This window comes from Aythya marila (genome assembly GCF_965140915.1).
Source record: "Aythya marila genome assembly, chromosome: 1".
Classification (NCBI taxonomy): Eukaryota; Metazoa; Chordata; class Aves; order Anseriformes; family Anatidae; genus Aythya; species Aythya marila.
This window is the reverse complement of record NC_139042.1, coordinates 7,310,736-7,332,091: the sequence shown is the minus strand read 5'-3', so window position 1 is coordinate 7,332,091 and position 21,356 is coordinate 7,310,736.

The window sequence follows — 21,356 nt, the reverse complement described above, 5'->3', positions numbered from 1 at the left end:
TATTTTGGGATGGTTTGGCTCATCCATGGTTTTCCTGAGCTTCCTCCTGTGAGACAGACTCAGAATAACCAGCAGTAGAGTCTCATTGCACACCCCAGGGACTATCCTGGTCTGTTGTATGGGGTCTGAGATGACCTACACCTCCACGTGTCTGCTAGGGGGGCAAAGTGATGGCAAGTGAGATAGAAAGCCCAGGTGAAAAGGTTGGGCTGCAGAGCCCTGTTGTGCACTGCAGCTGCTGCCCCAGCACTCTTGCAGATGGTATTACAAAGCAGTCATCCCACCTGCACCTGATGTTCTATCAACGCATTGCACCAGCCATAGCGCACCTGTTTTCATGAAAGGCAATAACTGGCCCATGTTTCGTTGTACTTCACAGTCCAGTGAGGGCTGTGTACCCTGACCTGGCAGATACAGGGCTCTGGGCAGTTGGGGATGCTGTGTCCAGCAAGAGGACTGTGGAGGCTGTGTTGAGAAGCGGGGTTTGCTGCTGAGGTGCTGCCTTGCCAGGGCTCACTGGGGAGCACTGTGGTGAGTTCATCCTCCAGACAAGTTTGGCAGAGATGGTAGGTGCAGTTAGCTGCTGAGAACTAAGGTTATACAGGAAAATAAGAGGAAAGGTATTCAACTCACCGTAGAAACAGCAAAAGCTGGGCAAGTAAGGGACAGTTAAAAGAAAGAGAAGTATTTAAATTCTAAAAATATGAACTAATGGCAAACAGGATTCGGAAGGAACCCTGCTCAGTGCTACTGAGTATAGCAGAAATTGGACTTTCCATCCATAATTATTTGAATAGCTTAAAAACTCTTCATTAACTGAGTTGTAACTATGAGTGTCAGGGTTGAATTCAGTTCTGTGCCCTGAGATAAGGCTTCCTCCTGTTGTTCATGTGATGGAAAGCATTCAGCTTAACATGACATCAGCTCTCATTCCCCAACAACTGCACTGAGATTTATGACAGTGTTTCCAGCAGCATGTTTCTCCTGCTACTAGAGACAGAGAAGATGAGCACATCAAAGGCCTGCCCTCCTCTAGTGCAATGCAATGAGTTTTACATAAAGCAGCACATCAGTTTTGTCTCCCATTTGCAACTGATATGCTCAGTAATGTGGCAGCAGCTGTGACTGTGACAGGAGCAGTGAAGGTTTCTGACCTGTAACCTCATCTGTGCTGGCAAATGCAGCAGAGAGGCAGTAGGACAGTGGACATCCAGTCTCTCCAAGCAAAAAGTTATGCTCTGAAAAGACTTACTTACAAGGTTTAATTTGGCTTCATAGACAAGGGGCTTCCATGTAGCTGGGATACTGCCAGCCCTCCTTCCTCTCACTTGTGTGAAGAAGCTTCATTTACTTTGACAACCGTATCTGCTTCTTTTATATATCTTCCTCATGCTCTTCGTCATTCTGCCCCACAATGGCTTGCTGATGTTCTCCTTCAAATTACCTCTGCAGATAGCAGTGACTTCACACACAGATCTTGTCAGCTGTACATGACATGCAAACCCCATGTTCCTGAGAGGAGATGAGATCACTGCTGTTGAGAGCTGATTTGTCCCTAAGTGTGACTCTGGATAAAGAGAAGTTGTTAAGATTTGGCATTACAGGAATTGGAAGAGTGTTTAAGATTGAAGGCTCAAAATAAACAGAGCCAAATAAGGATGGAGTGAGAAAGCTCAGTGCAAAGTCACCTGTGGTGGTGGTGGAGTTCATAATGAAGTCAAAGCAAACAATGAGATGGTCAAGAAAAGCTATAAGCTTATGGCTGGAAGGTCATCAAGTCAATGAAACAGCAGCTGCGGGGAGGGAAGAAGGTGTTTGAAGATGGTAAATAGAGATCAGAGAGGAAATTCAGAGACAGTCTTAACTTCCTGCTGAAACAGAGACAAGTTACTCCAATTACAGAGGCAAGCCCTCCAAAGAGGGCTGATATTCAGCTGTGTCAGAAAATGGCTTTGTAGAGTTAACAAATTATCAAAATTTGTTTCTTCTTATCTTTAAGAAAGCACAAGACCTCCTCGGCACAAAGCTGAGGCACTCATAGGTGTGAGGAAAAAATGCCATCCTTCCAATCTAAACTACAGCTCCCACAAAGGAGGTATTTCACCCAGCTCCTGGTAAGACATAATGATTTTGGTTTAGTAAACTTACAGGTTATAAAAAAGATCACCCTTCAACAAGATATGACTTCAGTTTCAAGGAATAATTAGAGCTTCTGTCTTAACCTGCACCTCACATAGAACAGAACTGTGGAATTCCCCAGAGATTGCAGGGAATCAAAGGGATCAAAACATTTTGCATTTCTTTTACTTCTTTTAGTTCTTTTACTTGTACTTATTTACAGTGTTCTTGATATTGAAGTCATCAGTTATTTCCACACATATGCCTTAAAAAGTCTATTCACAATTTTGAATGTGTTGTCATCAAACATCTTTCAGTTTACACCGTTTTAGAAATGATATAAAAGAAACACATCACATTTCAATATTAGGCATGTTATGACACTTAATTATTCTTTCCTCCATGTTTCTTATGACAGCTTTTCAGGCAAGCATCAATCAATAGATGTTTTCCAACTTCAAAGGTAGTGTTTGGCCTATGACATCTCAGAGTTGCTCATCAATCATGATATATTTGAAAGGCAAGGTAGCATTTAGATATTGTGACTGCCCTGTTAAGCATACTTGTTCAATAAACAGCACAAATAAATAGCATCATGCTTTGAGCTTCCAAAAAGCCAAAACTATACATTACTAGTAACCTTTGGCAAAGCTTAATTTATGCAGTCCCATTCATGGAAAAATCATGTATGACTGGATCTGTTTATAAGTGATCTCAGACAATTTTTTCTCTTCTTTAATTCCACTGATGCATACAGTAATACTCTCTATTTTCACTAGTGCATGTAGAAGGGTGAATCAGCTCTATATTATTCGTAATCTTCCCTCCCACCTTCAGGTTAATTATGTACTAGAGGGAGATGGATGTAGGAATTGAGACTGAAGTGAAGCATTTCATTCCCAGCTTCAAGCAGGTAAGGACTGATATATTCCTTGAAAAACAAATTTATACTTTTTTTTTTTTTTTTTCTTTACATAGTTACAGAAGAAGATCAAAATGTTAATGAAGAAAGCTTGAGGTGAAGGGAAGAACTAATCTTCCATGTTACTCACTCCAATGTTGTTTTCTCTTGGGAAAATCAGGTCCTTTTAGAAATGAAGATCAATGGCAATTGAGGTCCCTGCCAAGCTGAGAAGTTACAGCTCTTGGTCTGTACCTCTGCAGTATCCCCAGGATAAGAGAGAGTCAGGTAAGAGTAGAAACAAGACACATATCTGAGAACCTTCCAGGGTGGGCTGTACAGGGTTTTTCCATTATAACTTTCCAGTTATACCAATTTTAATCCATTTTAATCTTCTGGTTAATAGAATAAGACACATCCTTCTACCCTAAATCTTATCTGAGAAAAAATTTAGAGATCTGGCTAAAATAAGTGACCACTATTGCTAGAATAAAATGAAGACTGTTAACAACAGCATGATTCCTCTGAGTAGGTAATGCTTATCATGTGTTGGGTTTGCTGGATGCCCTTCAACAGCAGTGGATGAGCCTGGCTGTAGATTGCTGGTCTGGTGACAAATCATAGAATCACAGAATGGTTTGGGTTGGAAGGGACCTTAAAGATCATCTAGTTCCAACCTGCCTGCTATGGGCAGAAACACCTTCCACTAGAAGGGGAAAGGGTTTTCCCTTGTCATTTTTCAGCTGCAACTCTTAAGTGGAGAGTATGCAAGGGAAATGAAACTTAGGGATTACTCTGAACATGTCACACTGTGCTGTATATTTGAACAGTGAAATCCGACAGAGAATTTCTTAGAGTTGTAAGACTCTTTCCTTTGCTGGCACTATGATTGCCTTCACCACCACGGGCCTAGCTGTGCAAGCCATTGAAGAAGTGATAATTTATAACTAACACATTAAAAAAAAAAAACTGTGAAAAAATGCCTAAAATAGAAATTCCATCTACAATGCCACATTTTTAGTGTCACAGTGTTAGAAGGAATTGATCAGTTCCCTGCTGGAGAGCTGGAATCTATTTTTTTTTTTTTGTTTGTCTGGTAGAATCACAAGTGATTAAAACTTATGTTGTTGCTGATGCCAGGCTTATTTCTATCTCTGTTAACTCCAGGGCAGCATAAGAATTGGCAGGGCTGTATGTTTGGGGCCAGTCAATAATTTTATATGTTGGCCATCAAAATCTTGTGGGGGTGCTTTCATGTACATGGGAAGTACCTGAAGCTGCATGCCCATCACTGACTCTTACCCCTCACTTGCGTTTTGGAACTTTTTTAGGATTCATAATTCTTTGGTCTTGGCTATTCTTTACCCTGGAACAGAACTGCAGAGGATGCATCAAACCTTCTCCAGTGCAGCTTCTGTTATGTTTTGGCAGTGCTATATTATAAGTGAAGGAACAGATATGTATGCCTGGAGAAGCTGGATGGTGGGCTAGTGGAACAGACTGTCCAAAAATCCTCGTATTTGTACAGAGGAGTGTTTTGACTGATTCTTCCTGATGCAGGAGAACTTAAATTGTTCCCGCGCTCCCACAGAATCACAGAATGGTTAAGGTTGGAAGGGAGCTCTGGAGGTCTCTTGGTCCAATTCACCTGCAGGGACATCCAAAGCAGATTGTCCCCAACCCCATGCTAACGAGTTAGTCAGTGCTATAGAATCAGACAAAATTTGTTGCTATTACTTCTCTACCTTTACAATCCAAAGTAATAATAAAAGATGAGCCTCATCTGACAAAATGGAGATACCTACATATATGATCTCATCATTTGATCTCCTTTAATGATCAACAGGAGAGTAATGATCATTTTAATTCATTTTAAAATAGGTACTGAAAATGTGCCAGATGTGTCACAACTTAAAAATGACTGTTTCTTCCTGTTGAGTTGAAAGGGAATCTATGGGGAGTATTTCAGGTACAGATATTGATGCTGTGATATTCCAAGATAAATGAAGACCTTAGCACCTGTCCTGGCAATATTTGGCAAGACCTCTAGAACTGAGCTTTACTGCTTAGGTTTCTCTTCATAATTTTCCTATTTGCTCAGGAATTGCTATCATGAACTTTTCATAAAGGGATCATTTCTTCCAAAGGGCAAAAGAGTTTTTCCAGAGGCACAGAAGCTGAGTAATAGTGGTATACTAATTGTTATAATGGTTTATAATTCCCCTCACTGTTTTTAGTTTCAATATCTACTTAATTCATTGTAGTGCATACAACAGAGGCACCTCTAGCTAAGTAGTGTCTGTAGCTTTGGTCCCTTCATCCTCTCCACTGTGATTTGGCATTCTTCTCAAAACATCATACATGGCAGATAACGTTTTCCACACTATTTTCTAAACACTGACATATAGAATCATAGAATCATAGAATCATAGAATATCCTGAGTTGGAAGGGACCCTTAAGGATCATCAAGTCCAACTCTTGACACCGCACAGGTCTACCCAAAAGTTCAGACCATGTGCCTAAGTTCACAGTCCAATCTCTTCTTAAATTCAGACAGGCTCGGTGCAGTGACCACTTCCCTGGGGAGCCTGTTCCAGTGTGCAACCACCCTCTCTGTGAAGAACCCCCTCCTGACGTCCAGCCCTTAGACATATGATAAGTAAGTGATAACAACAATGGTTAGCATTATGGCAATGCAAAGCAGTCTGTACAAGATCGGAATTAGACTCTTCTTACTTCTTCTGAACTGGTACACCCCTAATTATGCTAGTTCTTTTGCCATAATACTAGTGGGAATGGTATTGAGGATTGGCCAAATTGCTCAGTAGTCTTACCAGCACCCTTATTTCTTGTATCTGCTGAAGATAATATGTCAGCTTACTTTCCAGCATCTGTTGTAATAACCCTTTTTAACTTAAAAATAAAAATCTTATTACTAAGAAATATCAGCAGATAATAATGTCCATTAGTGAGCTACATCTTTGAAAACCAAAGGAAGAGGAAAGCTTAGCAAATCAGCAGGGCAGACATAGGATTTTTAATTAAAATCCAACTTTTCCATCCAAGCCAATGCTCTGTTTATTATCTGGAGCAGCAACTGCTTGGGAATCTTTTGCAGACATCCAAACTTAAAAGCAGAAAAAATGATTCAGACATCAGAGGAAGCACAATACAACAGCAAATACTGATACACTAATTGCTGTGCTGCTCTTGGGTTAATTGAAAAAAATCTGTCACTGTTTATTCTCCTAAGACTAACATCTAGTTTACAGGCAAGCTCTATTTGTGGCTGCTTAAAAAATTAATTGACCATATCACAGTATTGAGAAAAAGCTACATTCAAAATAGTTGCATGAAATCTCTCATGTTTCTCTGCAAAACCAACAAAGATAAGTCCCTAAAGGACCCTTAAGCCTTTTCACAAGTCAGCTGCATTCAGAAATACATAGAAATAGAATACCATTTAATGTGGTGACACATTGTTCATATGAATTCTTACAATACAAACAGCTGCAGTGTTTTATAGTTATAAAAATCCTAGTAAGATCAGGAGCACTACAATATCAGATGATCTGAAGATGCATAGAAAACGAGTCTTTCCCTTTTGCAACCTTAGCCTTCAATCATGAATGATGTCTTCTTTTGTAGAGGAAGTGCTTCTGACTGGATGTAGACTCAGGTAGATGATGCTTCTCCCATCTCTCCTTTTTTAAGCATCTGGCTCATGGTTCGAAGGATCTCTTGAGTCTTGCATGCTGAAGGCTGAGTTACTGAAGCAGAAATTTCACAGCCCTTCTGTGCCCGCTGAGCCCTCTACAATCCAGAAGAACATCAGGCTGCAGAGGCTTCAGGGGAAGTGTTATGCAAACCATAATGTGGAAGTAAATTCCATGTACTAGCAAAGACATCACTATAAGGGCTATCTATCTTGGCTACAGTGCTTAAGCACTGTATATTTCATAGAGGAAGATGGATTTTCCAGAATCTCAAAGAGTGAAACAAATGAGAAAACATGCAGAATCATTAGAAAGAAAGCTCAGAGGACCACGATAAGATAACAGTTAAAGCCGTATATAAAGGTTGTTCTTCTGCTTTTTTCATGCTATTCACTCAAATAAAAAGCAAATAGAAGAAAACTCTGAGTTTACACCAGAAAATCATAGAATCACAGAATTGTGATTCAAAGGAAAGGTTGGACTTGGTGCTTAGGGACATGGTTAAGTGGATAACACTGGTGGTAGGGGTATGGTTGGACCAAATGATCCTGGAGGTCTTTTCCAACCTTAATGATTCAATGATTCCATGATTCTATGATTCTATATTTAGCAGATGATAAATAATACTAATACATGATGCTAATAAACAATAATAAATAATGCTGAGACCAATTCATTTAAAACCAAATTTATTTTAGGAGTGACTTCACCTGTTTGGGGATTTGTTTAGCCATACCACTTGACTGGTGGTTTCCTTTAAGCACTATTCATGCCAATGATTGATCTGCAGAAGTACTACAGTCCACAGCCTAGGTCTAAATGGCTGGGATACAGGACAATCAGTCTTTTTTCACAGATGAAAATTGTGGCACCTACTTGTCTGTTATTATATAAAGAGACTGAGATTTGATGTGTTTTGCTTTCATGCCATGCCCACAAGGTCACCCTTCTTTCTGACTCAGTGAATTGCTGGAGACAATTGATTTTTCTAAAGTGCAGCCTTGCACTTAGATTGGTTTGATTTTGTTTATTTGGGACTTTTTTCCTATTTGGGAGTTGTCTCCATTCAAGTTTCATACTGGTGACCTTTAAAAACACTGCATGGTACACAGAATAAGATATTTGTTTTTTCCTCTCAATGCCTTAGTGGAGAGAACCCCACATCATTTTTCTCCTCAGTGTCATTTCTGGTCTAGGCACAGTCTGGCCCTGACTGCTCATTCATGTCTCCAAGACCCCCCTTTGTTTGTATCAATACACCAAAGAAACGGTGCCTGGGAAATCCAGCTGGTGAGCTGAATTCACACCAGTGAAGTTACGTGGTCCCACAAATGCAGGGTTGAGGCTGGGAGCAGCACCTCCTTCAGCTGGCATGGCAGATCCGAAAACTGTCATAGAAATGTATGCTGAGAGATCAAAAACTCTTTTTATGCTTTTCAGGAATAACATTATTTGCACTGTACTGCGTGTGCCACACTTAAATGTAACATCGCCATCCCATTAAGCAGCTGGACCCTACTCAATTTAAATTTTAAATCCACCAGGAGATATGCTTCTGGGTTACTATCTTACTACCTAGTAAGCCCGTAGTGTATGTCAGTTTTCTGCCTTTGGCAGAGAGAAGATTATCAAGCTTACAATTATTTGGAGATTCAGCCCAACATAGGAGGTATGAGGGCAGCAGACATGCCTGTGCACCAAATGGAGTTATACCGTCTGCCACAGACATAGAATTAAAACCCTTATGTCCAAAAGAATAAAGTTCTATGCATACAGTCCCAAAATTGTCATACAAGTTAGAAGAACCTTTCTATGTGACTAGATTTCCAGAATTAGAAAGCAAAGCTCTGATTCTACCCTGGAGGATTTGTTCAAAAGACAACGAATGTCAAAATCAAAGTGATTTACTGGACTGGAGTTTAATGGGTAAAGACCACGGATAATAGATAGGAAAGTTCATTGACCAGATGAGGGGAAAAAGACACTGCTGAAGGAGTCCTTTCTCATGCCGAGGACTGGAAAAAAGACAGACCTTGCAGCTATTTTCCTCTCCTTTAAATACAAATACTTCAATGGAAAGACATGCAAGCAAGATAGCTTGGGCCTTTCCGGAGAAGCGAAAGCTGTTGTTAGGAGATGACTAAAACTCATCCTTGAGATTATCCAACACAACAGAATATAGAACAAATAGAATCGTGTATGTTTTTAACAGGAGACTAATTATACATAACACCTTCTAGCCTAGCGTGTGCATCAGCAATTTGCCTTTACAAATTTCAACTTTCATACTTTCCCTTGACTAGTTTCTACTTTTTACCACCTATGGCTTTGCAGATATGTGTGTGATGATAATATATATACACACACATCCTTATAGAAGAAAACTTCACATTCATCATGCATATATTGTGATGAAATAGTAACAAGTACATCATATTCCTGGAAACCATTTCCAAAGATATATATAAATGACAAGAAGATGATTGGGAGAAGTTAGCATGGATTTACAAAGAGGAATTCATGCCTGAAAAATACGACAACCTTCTACAATGAGATGACTAGCTTGGTGGATGTGGGAAGAAGAGTTGCTATTGTTTATCTTGACTTTAGTTAAGCTTTCAACACTACCTCCCTTAGCACTCTCACAGACAAAGAGATGAAATCTCTTCACGAGGCACGAGCACTTGCTGGGGGTTGACTGGTTAGAAAGCAGCTTGGCAAAAAAGGATCTGTGGGTTCTGGTAGAGCTCAAATTGACCGTTAGACACTACTTTGCAAAGAAAGTCAACAGCATCCTCATCTGCATTGAGGAAGAGCTTAACCAGAAGGTCAAGAGATATGATACTTTCTCTGTGCTCAGCACTGATGAGACACATCTGAGTACTGAGTACTTCCAGATAGTAGAAAAAGATGGGCTTACTGGAGCAAGCCCAGCAAAGGGCCAAGATGATTAACAGTTTGGAGTATCTGTCGTATGAGGAGAGGCTGATATAGCTGGGATTCTTTAGTCTGGGGAAAAGAAGGCTTATTTTTATTTTATTTTATTTTATTTTATTTTATTTTATTTTATTTTATTTTATTTTATTTTATTTTATTTTATTTTATTTTATTTTATTTTATTTTATTTTATTTTATTTTATTTTATTTTATTTTTATTTTTTTTCTCCATGTGTATATATATTTGATTGGAGGTAACAAGAGAGAGCAAGACTCTTCTCAATGGTGCCCAGTAACTGGACCAGAGTCAATGGGCACAAACTGAAATTTAAAAAAAAAAATCCTCAGAAATCCCACTTAAACATAAGAAACAGCTTTTTCACAATGAGGGTGGTCAAACACTGGAACAGGTTTACCACAGAGGCTCTGAAGAGACTCTTGGAGATATTCAAAACCCAATTGGTTACAGACCTGATCCCCCTGATTTGAGCAGGGCATTGGAGTAGATGGTCCCCAGAGTTCCCTTCCATCCACGTCCACCATGTGATATGTATTTGTAGGTCTCTGTTGTCAATTCTCAGTATATTCTACAAACACTAACAGAATCAGCCTCATAACATTTCTGAAAAGTGACTAAATATTATACCCATAGTATAAATAGAAAAGCTGAATCACAGCAAGGAGGGTAAAAAGGGGCATCTGAAGTCCCCGAAACTGGACAAGTCTTGAATCTCCTGCTGTAGTAACTAGACAATTTATCTCCCTGACTGGATATGAAACAGACTTCTTTAAATGTGTTATTTAATGAGTAAAAGAAAAAATGGCAGTGATTGCTTAAAAATTCTGAAACAGACTGGTGGGGGTGAGAAGTGAGATGACCTGATTTTTTGCTGAATTTATTAGTCTTTTGGAGGGTCTTAAATCAGTATTCCCTCCCTTGCTATTAATTTGACTTCTGCTATTGACTCTGTTCTGACTGGGCCATTTTAATTAGCAGAAGTCTTTTCTTCTTTCCTTATCTACTGAAGAAGACTGGGATACATAACAGAGGATATTTCACAAGGACATGGGAAGCATTCAGATTAGTAATTTTACTTCTGTTGTTGAAAATAATTACAAACCTTTTACTTTTGAGTTGGATCAGTGTAGTACACAAGCTACATTTCAGAGTATTTCACTCTGCTTCCTATTCTAATGAGTTACTTAAGAGATTTCTCTTACACCTTAGATTAGAGAGACAAACAGAATCAAATTCATCAGTGGCTAATTTCTTTCTGAGAAAACAGTTTATTTTTCTTGAACTATCAAGAAGCCAGCTGTAATTTACATGTTCCAAATTCTGTTGGCACTTCAGAGGGGGTTGGAGCAAGTCTCTGAATTTTCTGGTTGAAGGTCTATCTTAGACAAGAAAAAATACCACAGCAAACTTTCAATGACATAAAGTACACACAAACTCAAACACTTGACTTTTACTGGTTGAGGGACTGATATTATAAGAATTTTTGAGCAAGGTGATGGCACAGCATATTTTTCCTCTGGGAAGATATGCTAAGGCACATAAAAATCAGAAAGGTGATTGGTGACAGCCCACATGGCTTCACTAAAGGCAAATCATGCCTGACGAATTTGGTGGGATTGTATGATAGGGTTACAGCGTTATTGGATTAAGGTTGACATGCTGGAGCGAATAGATGCCATCTAGAGGGATTGGACAGGCCTGAGAGGTGGGACTGTGAGAACCTCATGGAGAACCTCAACAAGGCCAAGAGCAAGGTCCTGCATCTGGATTGTTCTGTTCTGTCCCTCTGCTCTGTTCTCATCAGACCACACCAGGAGCCCTGTGTTCAGCTCTGGGGTCCCAGCACAAAAAGGATGTGGGCCTATTGTACCTGATCCAGAGGAGGGCCACAAAGTTGATCAGAGGGCTGGAGCACCTCTCCTGTGAAGACAGGCTGAAGGAACTGGGGCTGTTCATCCAGGGAGACCTTACAACAGCCTTCCAATACCTAACTAGAAGATACAGCCTACAGCCTACAGGAAAGCTGGGAGGGACTCTTTGTCTATGAGTGCAGTGACAGGACAAGGGGGAATGGCTTTAAAATAAAAGAAGGTAAGTTTAGTTTAGACATGAGGAAGAAATTTTTTACTCAGAGGGTGGTGAGGCAACAGGTTTCCCAGAGAAGTTGTGAATGCCCAACCCCCGAAATGTTTAAGGCCAGGCTGTTTGAGTAACCTCGTCTAGTGGGAGGTGTATGATTCTCTGATTAAGTGGCTTTCAGATTTTATGAGAATGCCATGAGTTGATCTCCTCTTTTTCTGATGCTACCTTGGCTGTGGCAGCTGGTGAGAAGCAGCTTTCCCTCTTTTTCAGGGGGAAGCAGCAATGGCCCTGCTGCTTCCTTGTAGAAATCTTCCACAAAAAAATTTTCCTGTTCTCTCCGTGGGATGTGATTAGCGGTAAAACTTGTACTGTTCCTACTAGCACTTATGACCAGTGTCATCCCCACAGCTATGGAACTGCCCTGTCTCAAGAACTGCTGTGTGGCTAGAGCGTACCTATTGGAAGAGACAACTGGGACACATGCATCAGCCCTCGTTTGTGTTGGTCTCTTGTGGTCTCTTTATCGACTGCTCCCAGCCTGCCCAAAGTAAAGAGTCTGGGGCTCATTTTTATGGGAACAGTTTTCCCCTGGGGGAGTTCTCTCCCAACTCTTTCTCTCCAGTATTTCTCAGCTGTGTGTGTATGTGTGCAACTGGAGAAAAAATAGTGTCTCTGCAAATTAATTATCTCTTATATTCATTCTTCTAGAATAACATATTTATAGTTACCTGAGCTGCTTCTGACATTATGAGCTAGCATGAAGTCAATCACTCACTGCCAACTTTCATCATGCTGTTTTGTCAGTGAATTGCTTCAAATGCACTCATCTTGCAAATTGCGCAGCAAGAAATCCCTCTTCCTTAAGGGTCATTTTAAAAATAGTTTCCAAGAAGGCATATTCTAGTCCAAATTGCCTCTGTTCTTTTTTTTTTTTTTTTTTTTCAATGAAACGGAGGAATACAGCCTATAAAGGATGAGCACAAATGAAAATCCTGAAGCCAAACAAGCTTGGATTTCAAGCTGTTTGAAGTTTGGTTCCAAACTAGCTAGATACAGTTTCTTTTACATTTTTCTTCACTCCCTTTAAGACTCATACATTTTCCTAAGGGAGGGAAACTTTTAGTCAGTAATTTACATTGGGAATAATCAGATTATAAGAAAAAAAATAATAGATTCTAGGCTACCTTTGGCAGAGCCAGTGACTAGCTTTGAAGAACTAGAGAAATCTTTGTAAATTACGAATCCATTTCATTCCAGAGCTGCTGCTTAATGTGCTGAATGGCAGATGTCATTTATTTAAGCACAAAGCAGGTTAGTCCTTTTCTTACCAAAAATGAAGCTAGTTGTATAAGCAAGAAGCCAGTTCCAAGAGATAATTACCCCTCAGGAAGAAAGCATTAGCAGCATTCACCCATACCTGATAATTATGGAAATGATTAGATCGTGATACCTGATAGTCTGTGCCTTATCATTTATTGAAGATTGACAGTAAGCATGCACACCTAGCATGCTTTGCCTTCTTTGGAGGCTTTGCAGGCTCTTGTATGGGTGTTTGATGGCCTCAAAGTCTGCTGAATGCAGTCACCAAAGCTTTTGACTTCTGTGTTTATGACAGAATCCTTCACTGAGGTGAGCTAGCAGGAAAGCTCTCCAGGACTGGCTGTACCAAGGTACTGCTTCTGCTGCAGATCTTTTGATTTTCAGACAGCAATAGACCTTGCAGAATAGGAAACATAAAGATCTTGTTTAGCCTCCCTCACCCTGACCACTAGATAAAATCTCACTTGAGATTAATCATAGCTATTTCTAAGCAGTTCAACTTGCCATTTAGTTCTGGTCTCCAGCTGAATTTCCTGCTAGAGCTAGAGGACTCAATAAGATGTTAAGAAGTAGCCCATTGTTCATTAAAAGTCTTCTACATGTATTTTCATATCTCTCCCCCCTATTTCCATTTATTTCTGTGGGACACAAATAATCCTGAACTGCCCATATTATTTATCACATACTTATTTATTCCTTGTTAGCTTCCATACAGTTTTTCAGAGACAGGTACAACCTACCCAGCAGTTATAGCTTAAACTTCTACCAGTCCTTGTGATAACCTTCTTCTTCTACCTTATCAGTCAGCCTGTTCTCACCAGGGATTTTTTGGGTTTACTACAAGCCACTGCATAGCAAAAACCTAAATATATCAAATGAGAGAGGAAGAGGTGATAAATGAAATGAAACATGGCACTAATCTTCTGTAAAAAGTATGCATTAAACAGTGCAAAATGTGACTTTACATTGTCTGTTACTTAATGCCATGCTGGAAGTGAGGCATTAACGTTTTCACACTTGCAAATTCAACCTTGCATTTTTACATGTCCATGGTAAAGTGAAGTCATTGAATGGTTCTTCAACATATGCAAAATGCATCCTTGGTAGTGTTAATGACAACTGGAGACCTCAAAGGTCAGGAAGACCTTAAAAGATGAGCCTAGAGCTCCAGAGACTTTCTGGCTCTGAAAGGCAGGTATGTGCTAAGCCAACAGCTGACTCTACCTTGGCTTTCTGCACCACGGTCATAGTTTCAAAAGCCAGGGACCTGCTTGTCGTGTCAGACCAACTTGAGTCTCACAGATGTGTTAATGTCAGCTGTGCACCATATTTAAGCAGATATTCCAGAAAAAAAACCAACTGCATTTCTGTGGAAATGTCCAAGCTAATATAGACTGTTCAATGTATCCTGGTTTGGCATCCATGGCATGGATAATGTTCAACCATGATGGTTCAGTGATGGGTAATTCAGAAATGTCTCTATCAGTGCAAAGGACTGCAGAACTGGTCAGTTTTGCCCAAGGAAAGCAAGTGATAGGAGTGGAATGAGCAGACAATGTCAGTGGCAATGAGTTGCATGTGTTGCCGAAAAAGACAGGAAGCTCCTGAGGGAAGCCCATTCTAAAGGTTCCACAGCTCACAGACAATTCTGTTATGTAGACAAGTAACACGGAAACATACAGTGCAAATATATGATGTGTCCCTACCCAGTCTTTTGTCCCCATCTATCATGAAAAACAAACAAACAAACAAACAAACAAAAAACTTATTTTCCCTCCTAGACTTCCAGATGTGTTCTTAGCTTCACAAGATTTCCTTCACATCACGTTCTTTTTGAAACATCTTTTTGTGAAACAAAACTGATTAATCTATCTTGGGTCTTTTGTTGATTTTTGGAAATCATTGCTCACAAGCTGATCAATCTGCTGTATTATTTATGCTTTTGTTACTCTGATACATGGACAACTTTCAGCCTCCCTCATCCAAATTGCTGAATATTTTTTACAGACTGTTAAAATAGATAACACTATGCTATTACTAATCCAGTAATTCTGCAGCGCACATAACATAAGAGGTGTGCCACTGCCTTCAGAAAGAGTGGGGTTGTCAGCTGGTATTTATGTATTTACTTGAAGGCAGCTCTCTATTGCTGCTTGGATACTGTGGTGCAAAGTTTATGAATTTCCCAATCCTTCTGATTTTAGTAGCCCCTGCAATGAGCTAGAGGTAGGTACTGTAATCACTACTGAATTTGAGTTATTATTTCCCTCAGACAGCAGCTGAATGTATTTGAAGGCAATTGCTTTAAAGCAATGTCAGCACTGTCTGGTAACAATGACAACATGTCACAGAAAGAGTTGTGTTGAATGAGGTGCTCTGTTAGAGGAATAAATGTCTTGTCATCCTAATAGCCACTTTGCAACAGTCTGCCTCTGTGCAGGGGCTTTGCCTGGAGTCTTTGTAAATTTGCATACAGATTCCACTGACTATCTGTTTGCTTAAGCCTAGACCTGTAACTTGCCCATTCCCACTGCAAATTATAGCTCTTGGAGGACTCATGGCTCCCGGGAGGATACACTGCCTAAGTAAAGGCATCCTGAGCAAGAACCAGGCTATAAAAAAGGCTCAACATTTTAGTGGCTGTCTGCAGGAGATTTGCCTAGAAAACAGCTAGCAGGAATGGTGCAAAACAGGGCCAGGGCAGTGGGGAGAATCAGGGGTCTGGAGTCTGAGCTGGCTCCCTGGTCTTTTTTTATTTAGCATTTTTTGATGCTTCACTTTATAGATTTTCTTGTACATAATGCTGTATGCAGCAGGTCTGAAAAGGCAGGTAAGCTCAAAGTGTTCTTCTGTGCACTGCAGTGCCTCTCCACGGTTGGACTAGAAAAGGTGATGCTGGTTTCAACCCCTATGGCGCTGTGCTGTCTCTCTAAGAAGATGAATATGGGAGACGTTGCAGAGGCTAAAGAGGGAAATAACAGGTTCTGAAGCCTTTGGCATGACAATTAACTTCACAGCCACCTGGAGATGTAGGACAGAGGGAGGAGATCACCAAAAGACTGCTTTTAGATTAATCTAAAGGACTAAAAGAGGAAACAGAGGATGTGACAGGCTGTGGAGGTACATGGGAGTTAAGACTAACTCCTCTAAATTGTGGTATGGGAGTTCAGAATGCAATAGGAGAGAACAACTCGCCCAATTTGTCACATATGTGCAGACTATCAAACCTTGGCATCTATTTGTTGATAGAAAGAATTTACGTTGCAGTGTGATTGCACAAGTTATGCAGTGGAGTAAAGGTAGATGAAACATGGAAGTGAGTAAGGACAGGAGCCAGGAGCTAGGCTATCTGTTTTGCTGCCCACAAACCCATGTGTTTATGTTTGTTTTTCTCATGCTACTGAGAAGAGAAGGACCCACAAAAAGCAGATTGTGCAGAGCGTATATCAGAGGGGGGCAGAAAATGGAGAGGGGAAAGAGGAGCTGTCCTGGTTTCAGTTAGAACAGAATTAATTTTCTTCCTAGTAGCTGGTGGAATGCTGTGTTTTGGCTTAGGATGAGAAGAGTGCTGATAACACCCCGATGTTTTAATTGTTGCAGAGCAGTGCTTATACCAAGCCAAGGACATCTCAGCCTTTTGCTCTGTCCTGCCAACAGGCAGGCTGGGGGTGCAGTAAGAGCTGGGAGGGGACAGACCCAGGACAGGTGACCCGAACTAGCCAAAGGGGTATTCCATACCATCTGACGTCATGCTAAACAATATATAGGGGTGGCTAGCCGGGGGGAGGGGGCCGGACTGCTCGGGGTTAGGCTGGGCATCGGTCAGCGGGTGGTGAGCAATTGCATTGTGCATCACTTGTTTGTATATATTATTATTACTTTCCTATTATCACCATTGTATTATTATTATTATTATTATTATTATTGTTATTATTATTTTGTTATTATTATTTTCCTGTCTTATTAAACTGTCTTTATCTCAACTCACGGGCTTCACTTTCCATTTCTCTCCCCCGTTCCAGAGAGGGAGGGGGGAGGGTGAGCGAACGGCTGCGTGGTGTTTAGCTGCTGGCCAGGTTAAACCACGACAGGAGCAAAGAGTTGGGAAGATCGGAGCAAACACAAAGGCTGAGGAGGAGCATTTTGGCCAGGATGAGTGAAAGAGTGCTGGAGCTCAGCCTGTGCAACCCCAGAGAGCTTTCCCAAGCTGGTGGCTCTCACTGAAAGGAGGTGGGGAGACCACCCTGCCTCTGGGGCTGGGGTTAACTTCTACACCAGGGACCTAGAGAACACCTCTCATTGTCTTACTTGGACTGTATCAGAAAGATACAAGTTTGGGATTTCCAGCCTAGGTGACTGACTTTCAAATGTTCATACACCACCCGCCTTTGAAAGCTCTGTACACAGGGAGCGGATGGGGCAGGATAGGAGGATAGGATGGGGTAGGACTTTTCTGTCTACTGCAGTCTCTGCAGGGACAAAGCAGCATGATCTGTGAAAAGCAGTGATTTTCAGAGAGGAACTGTTCCTTGGGTGCCTTTCAGGCCTATAATACACAATTTACTGATAAAAAGAAAAATAGGAGCTTCTCTGTTTTGTCATTTGATCACAGCTATGTTTGCTTCCTGCCAGCTTGTCAAAGTTTAGTGACAGCAGAAGGATCCTGCCAGTCTTGCTGCCAATTCCTCTAATAGAAGCTCTCGATAAATCCTTCCTTATGTTTTCTCCCAAATGGGCCTGAACCAGTACCTTGGATTTGAACATCTCCAAAAACAGTGGAAGAGGAGTGTTCAGTCCAAATCAGAATTGAGTTTTGCTTGATTTTATGTTGGAAATGTGATATATGGAGTAATAATTCGTGTTGAGAAGATGGTTGATATTAATAAAGAAGGGAGAGATGTGGGAGTGTGGCTATGGGGTGTCAACAAGCCCCATGGTTGGTGTTGTAATCAAGAAAAGGAATGGAAAATGGAGACTGTTGTATGATCTGAGAAAAATTAATGAAGTCATGGAAGATATGGGAGCACTTCAACCAGGATTACCAACTCCTACTATGCTCCCCAAGTCATGGACATTAATAGTAATAGACTTAAATAACTGTTAAACACTTGCCAGAATTTGGAAAACTTTGCCATGTTTATGTTTCAATTGATACCTTTTCTGATTGTACATATATATAGGTGTGCTAGTAATATGTGAAAGTAATGTTCTGTAATGAGACTGTAGTATCAAGTGTCATTGTTCTTTTACCCAGAGGAAGACGGTCCATACTGTTTCAAAGGCAAAAACAAAATACAGCAGTGGGCAGGTGTTTACAGTATCTAAATTACAATTTGTTAGCACCAGTAGAGTTCTATTAGGAGGTTATTTCACCTTCCTAAAGCTACCACCTCTCTGACAATACTGGTTAAAAACTTCTTTTTGTTAGAGCATTATAATTTCTTTGCCAGCACAGGGAGGCTTTATGGCTGAGGTTAATAAAATGTAACATTTCATTCCAGAGATCACAGTTTGTGTGTCATGCTGTAACACTCTTTGCTTAGAAACATTTTCCTCTGGGGTGGAAAATGGCTAGGTGAAAGTGTTACACAGAAGCACTACTTTAGAGCTATCTGTGTCTCTATCTGCTTTCATGCAGAGCCAAAATGGGGACTCCTAGGCTTAGTAAGCTGGAAAGCTCTAATTACAGTGAGTTAATGCACCTGGACAAAAAAAAAAAAATCAGAAAAAAAATATATATTTTAAGAAGTGACAAAAGAAAGTTTCTAAAAAAGTTTCTTCCAGATCAGAAAGATTCTGATTTCAGTTTTAGGAGGAGATGATCTGAGGCATCTACTCTGCTATGAGTTTTAAACTGCCGACTGAAGGAATCAGTTTGCTGCCAGAGTCCTTACCCAAAAAATCAGGGTGCTCCCTGACTTCAGTTACATGGACACAGAAAATACCGATGCCCACAGAGATCTTCTGTTCTACTGGGGGAGTGATAAAGATAACAGTAAAATGTCATTTTCTTCCAGTTCGGGAGGAAAATAAGGGACACTGAGGGTAATGGAGGCAAGGATGAGCAGCTCAGAGGTCCAGCTTGGAGAGGGAAATGGAAGAAACAGCTGCACCACTATGTGATTATTTTGCTGCTTTTAAAATGTGTAAGGCAGCTGCCCTTAGTAAATAGAAATATAATGGAAGAGAAAAGGTATAGGAGGAAAATGAAAGTATTTGGCATTAATGATGTCTAAAAATGCAGCATTTTGATAATGGCCAAGAAGCCAGCAACAGCAACAGGCAATCCATTTTCTAGTCCTGAAATTCAGTGCAGCTTCATTATCATTTAACTCATAGTTGAGCAGTTAATGTTCTCCCTGGTAACTACATGCAAGAACAATGTCATACTTTGCAGTTCCCATTTAATCAAAGGTTCACAGCATTTCTCCTGCACAGATGGTAAATAGGACAGCCCTTTGTTATCCTGCTCAGACTTGCTAATGCTCAGACACAGGGTGGGAGGAGGGAAAACCAGAAACAGTGGAGAATGTCAGACCACTTGTTTCAGTCTGATAACATCTTTTTCATCTACATTCTCCCAGGTGCTACATAAATAGAGTACCATCATTTTAATGACAGGGGCTTTAATGCATCTGCCTTCATGTGGCCAGGGCCTAAGTTCCTATTATAAGCAGCACAGATGTGGGATGTGACTCAGCTTCTTAAACACGAGCATCCCGTGCCACTGGAGTTTCTTGGAGTCTGCTCTCCAGCCTTTCTCTGCCACTGCAGAAGGGAATGTGCCACTGTTTGGTTCTGTAACATATATAGCACCTCTATAGGGATGCTTCAGATATCTCAGGGCATGTAAAAATGATAAACAATGCCTATATGCAGCAACTGAATCAAGCCCAGGTGTCCTGGTTTCAGTTAGCACAGAATTAATTTTCTTCCTAGTAGCTGGTGGAATGCTGTGTTTTGGCTTAGAATGAGAAGAGTGCTGATAACACCCCGATGCTTTAATTGTTGCAGAGCAGTGCTTATACTAAGCCAAGGACATCTCAGCCTTTGCTCTGTCCTGCCAACGGGCAGGCTGGGGGGTGCAGTAAGAGCTGGGAGGGGACAGACCCAGGACAGGTGACCCAAACTAGCCAAAGGGGTATTCCATACCATCTGACGTCATGCTAAACAATATATAGGGGTGGCTAGCCGGGGGGAGGGGGCCGGACTGCTCGGGGTTAGGCTGGGCATCGGTCAGCGGGTGGTGAGCAATTGCATTGTGCATCACTTGTTTGTACATACTATTATTACTTTCGTATTATCACCATTGTATCATCATTATTATTATTATTATTATTATTTTCCTGTCTTATTAAACTGTCTTTATCTCAACTCACGGGCTTCACTTTCCATTTCTCTCCCCCGTCCCAGAGAGGGAGGGGGGAGGGTGAGCGAACGGCTGCGTGGTGTTTAGCTGCCAGCCGGGTTAAACCACGACACCAGGTCATCTGAGTCTGGATTTACCTTGGAGGGACATACACAACGGCAAAGAGCAGAACTGGTCAGAAAAGCCAAGCTGCAGCCTGCTGCCAAACTCATGGCAGGAAGACGAAGGGCAGATGATAGGAAAAGGTCTAGGGATGACCTCCAAGAAAGGTGAGATTAGATTGTTTTGAAGCTGTTTTGGGGACCTGCTGTGATTTTTAATGACCAGTGTGATGAACCCACTCGGTTGTGAGCAGTCTCCAGTACAGACTGACCCATGCCACCAAACATCTGCTTTTAGTAGCCCTCTCTGCTACATCAAATGCTGTTTTGTGATGAGAAGGTCTCTGCTGGATTCAGGGGCAAATAATGACTTAAATCTCCTCAGTGCTCCCTTGTGATCTCTTATTAACCAGGATCCATTCCCTTTCATGTGTGTTCAGATAAAATTAGAAAGCATTTTCCTTTTCTGCTTTTCCTAACAGATTATTTCTGCAAATCCCAGCTTCGCAAATGCCAACTGGTCAGACACTTGGGTTTCTGCATGCGCCTTGAAAGCTTTGCAGCAAAAAGTGTATATCTTCACAACACTGGTACACTGCCTTTACCATCTCGTGGCAGGTTTCCAGTGTAGGGAAGGAAGAAAGAAGTGGCCATGGATTCTGTGGGTTGAAGCCACTGGTGGGGAAGGGTTTTTCCCTGTTGTTACATTGAGCTCCCAGCTCCTGTCCTTGTCTCAGCATGTAGCAGGAAGCACTACATTTGAATGTAGACATCTCAGCACTTCTTGCCTAA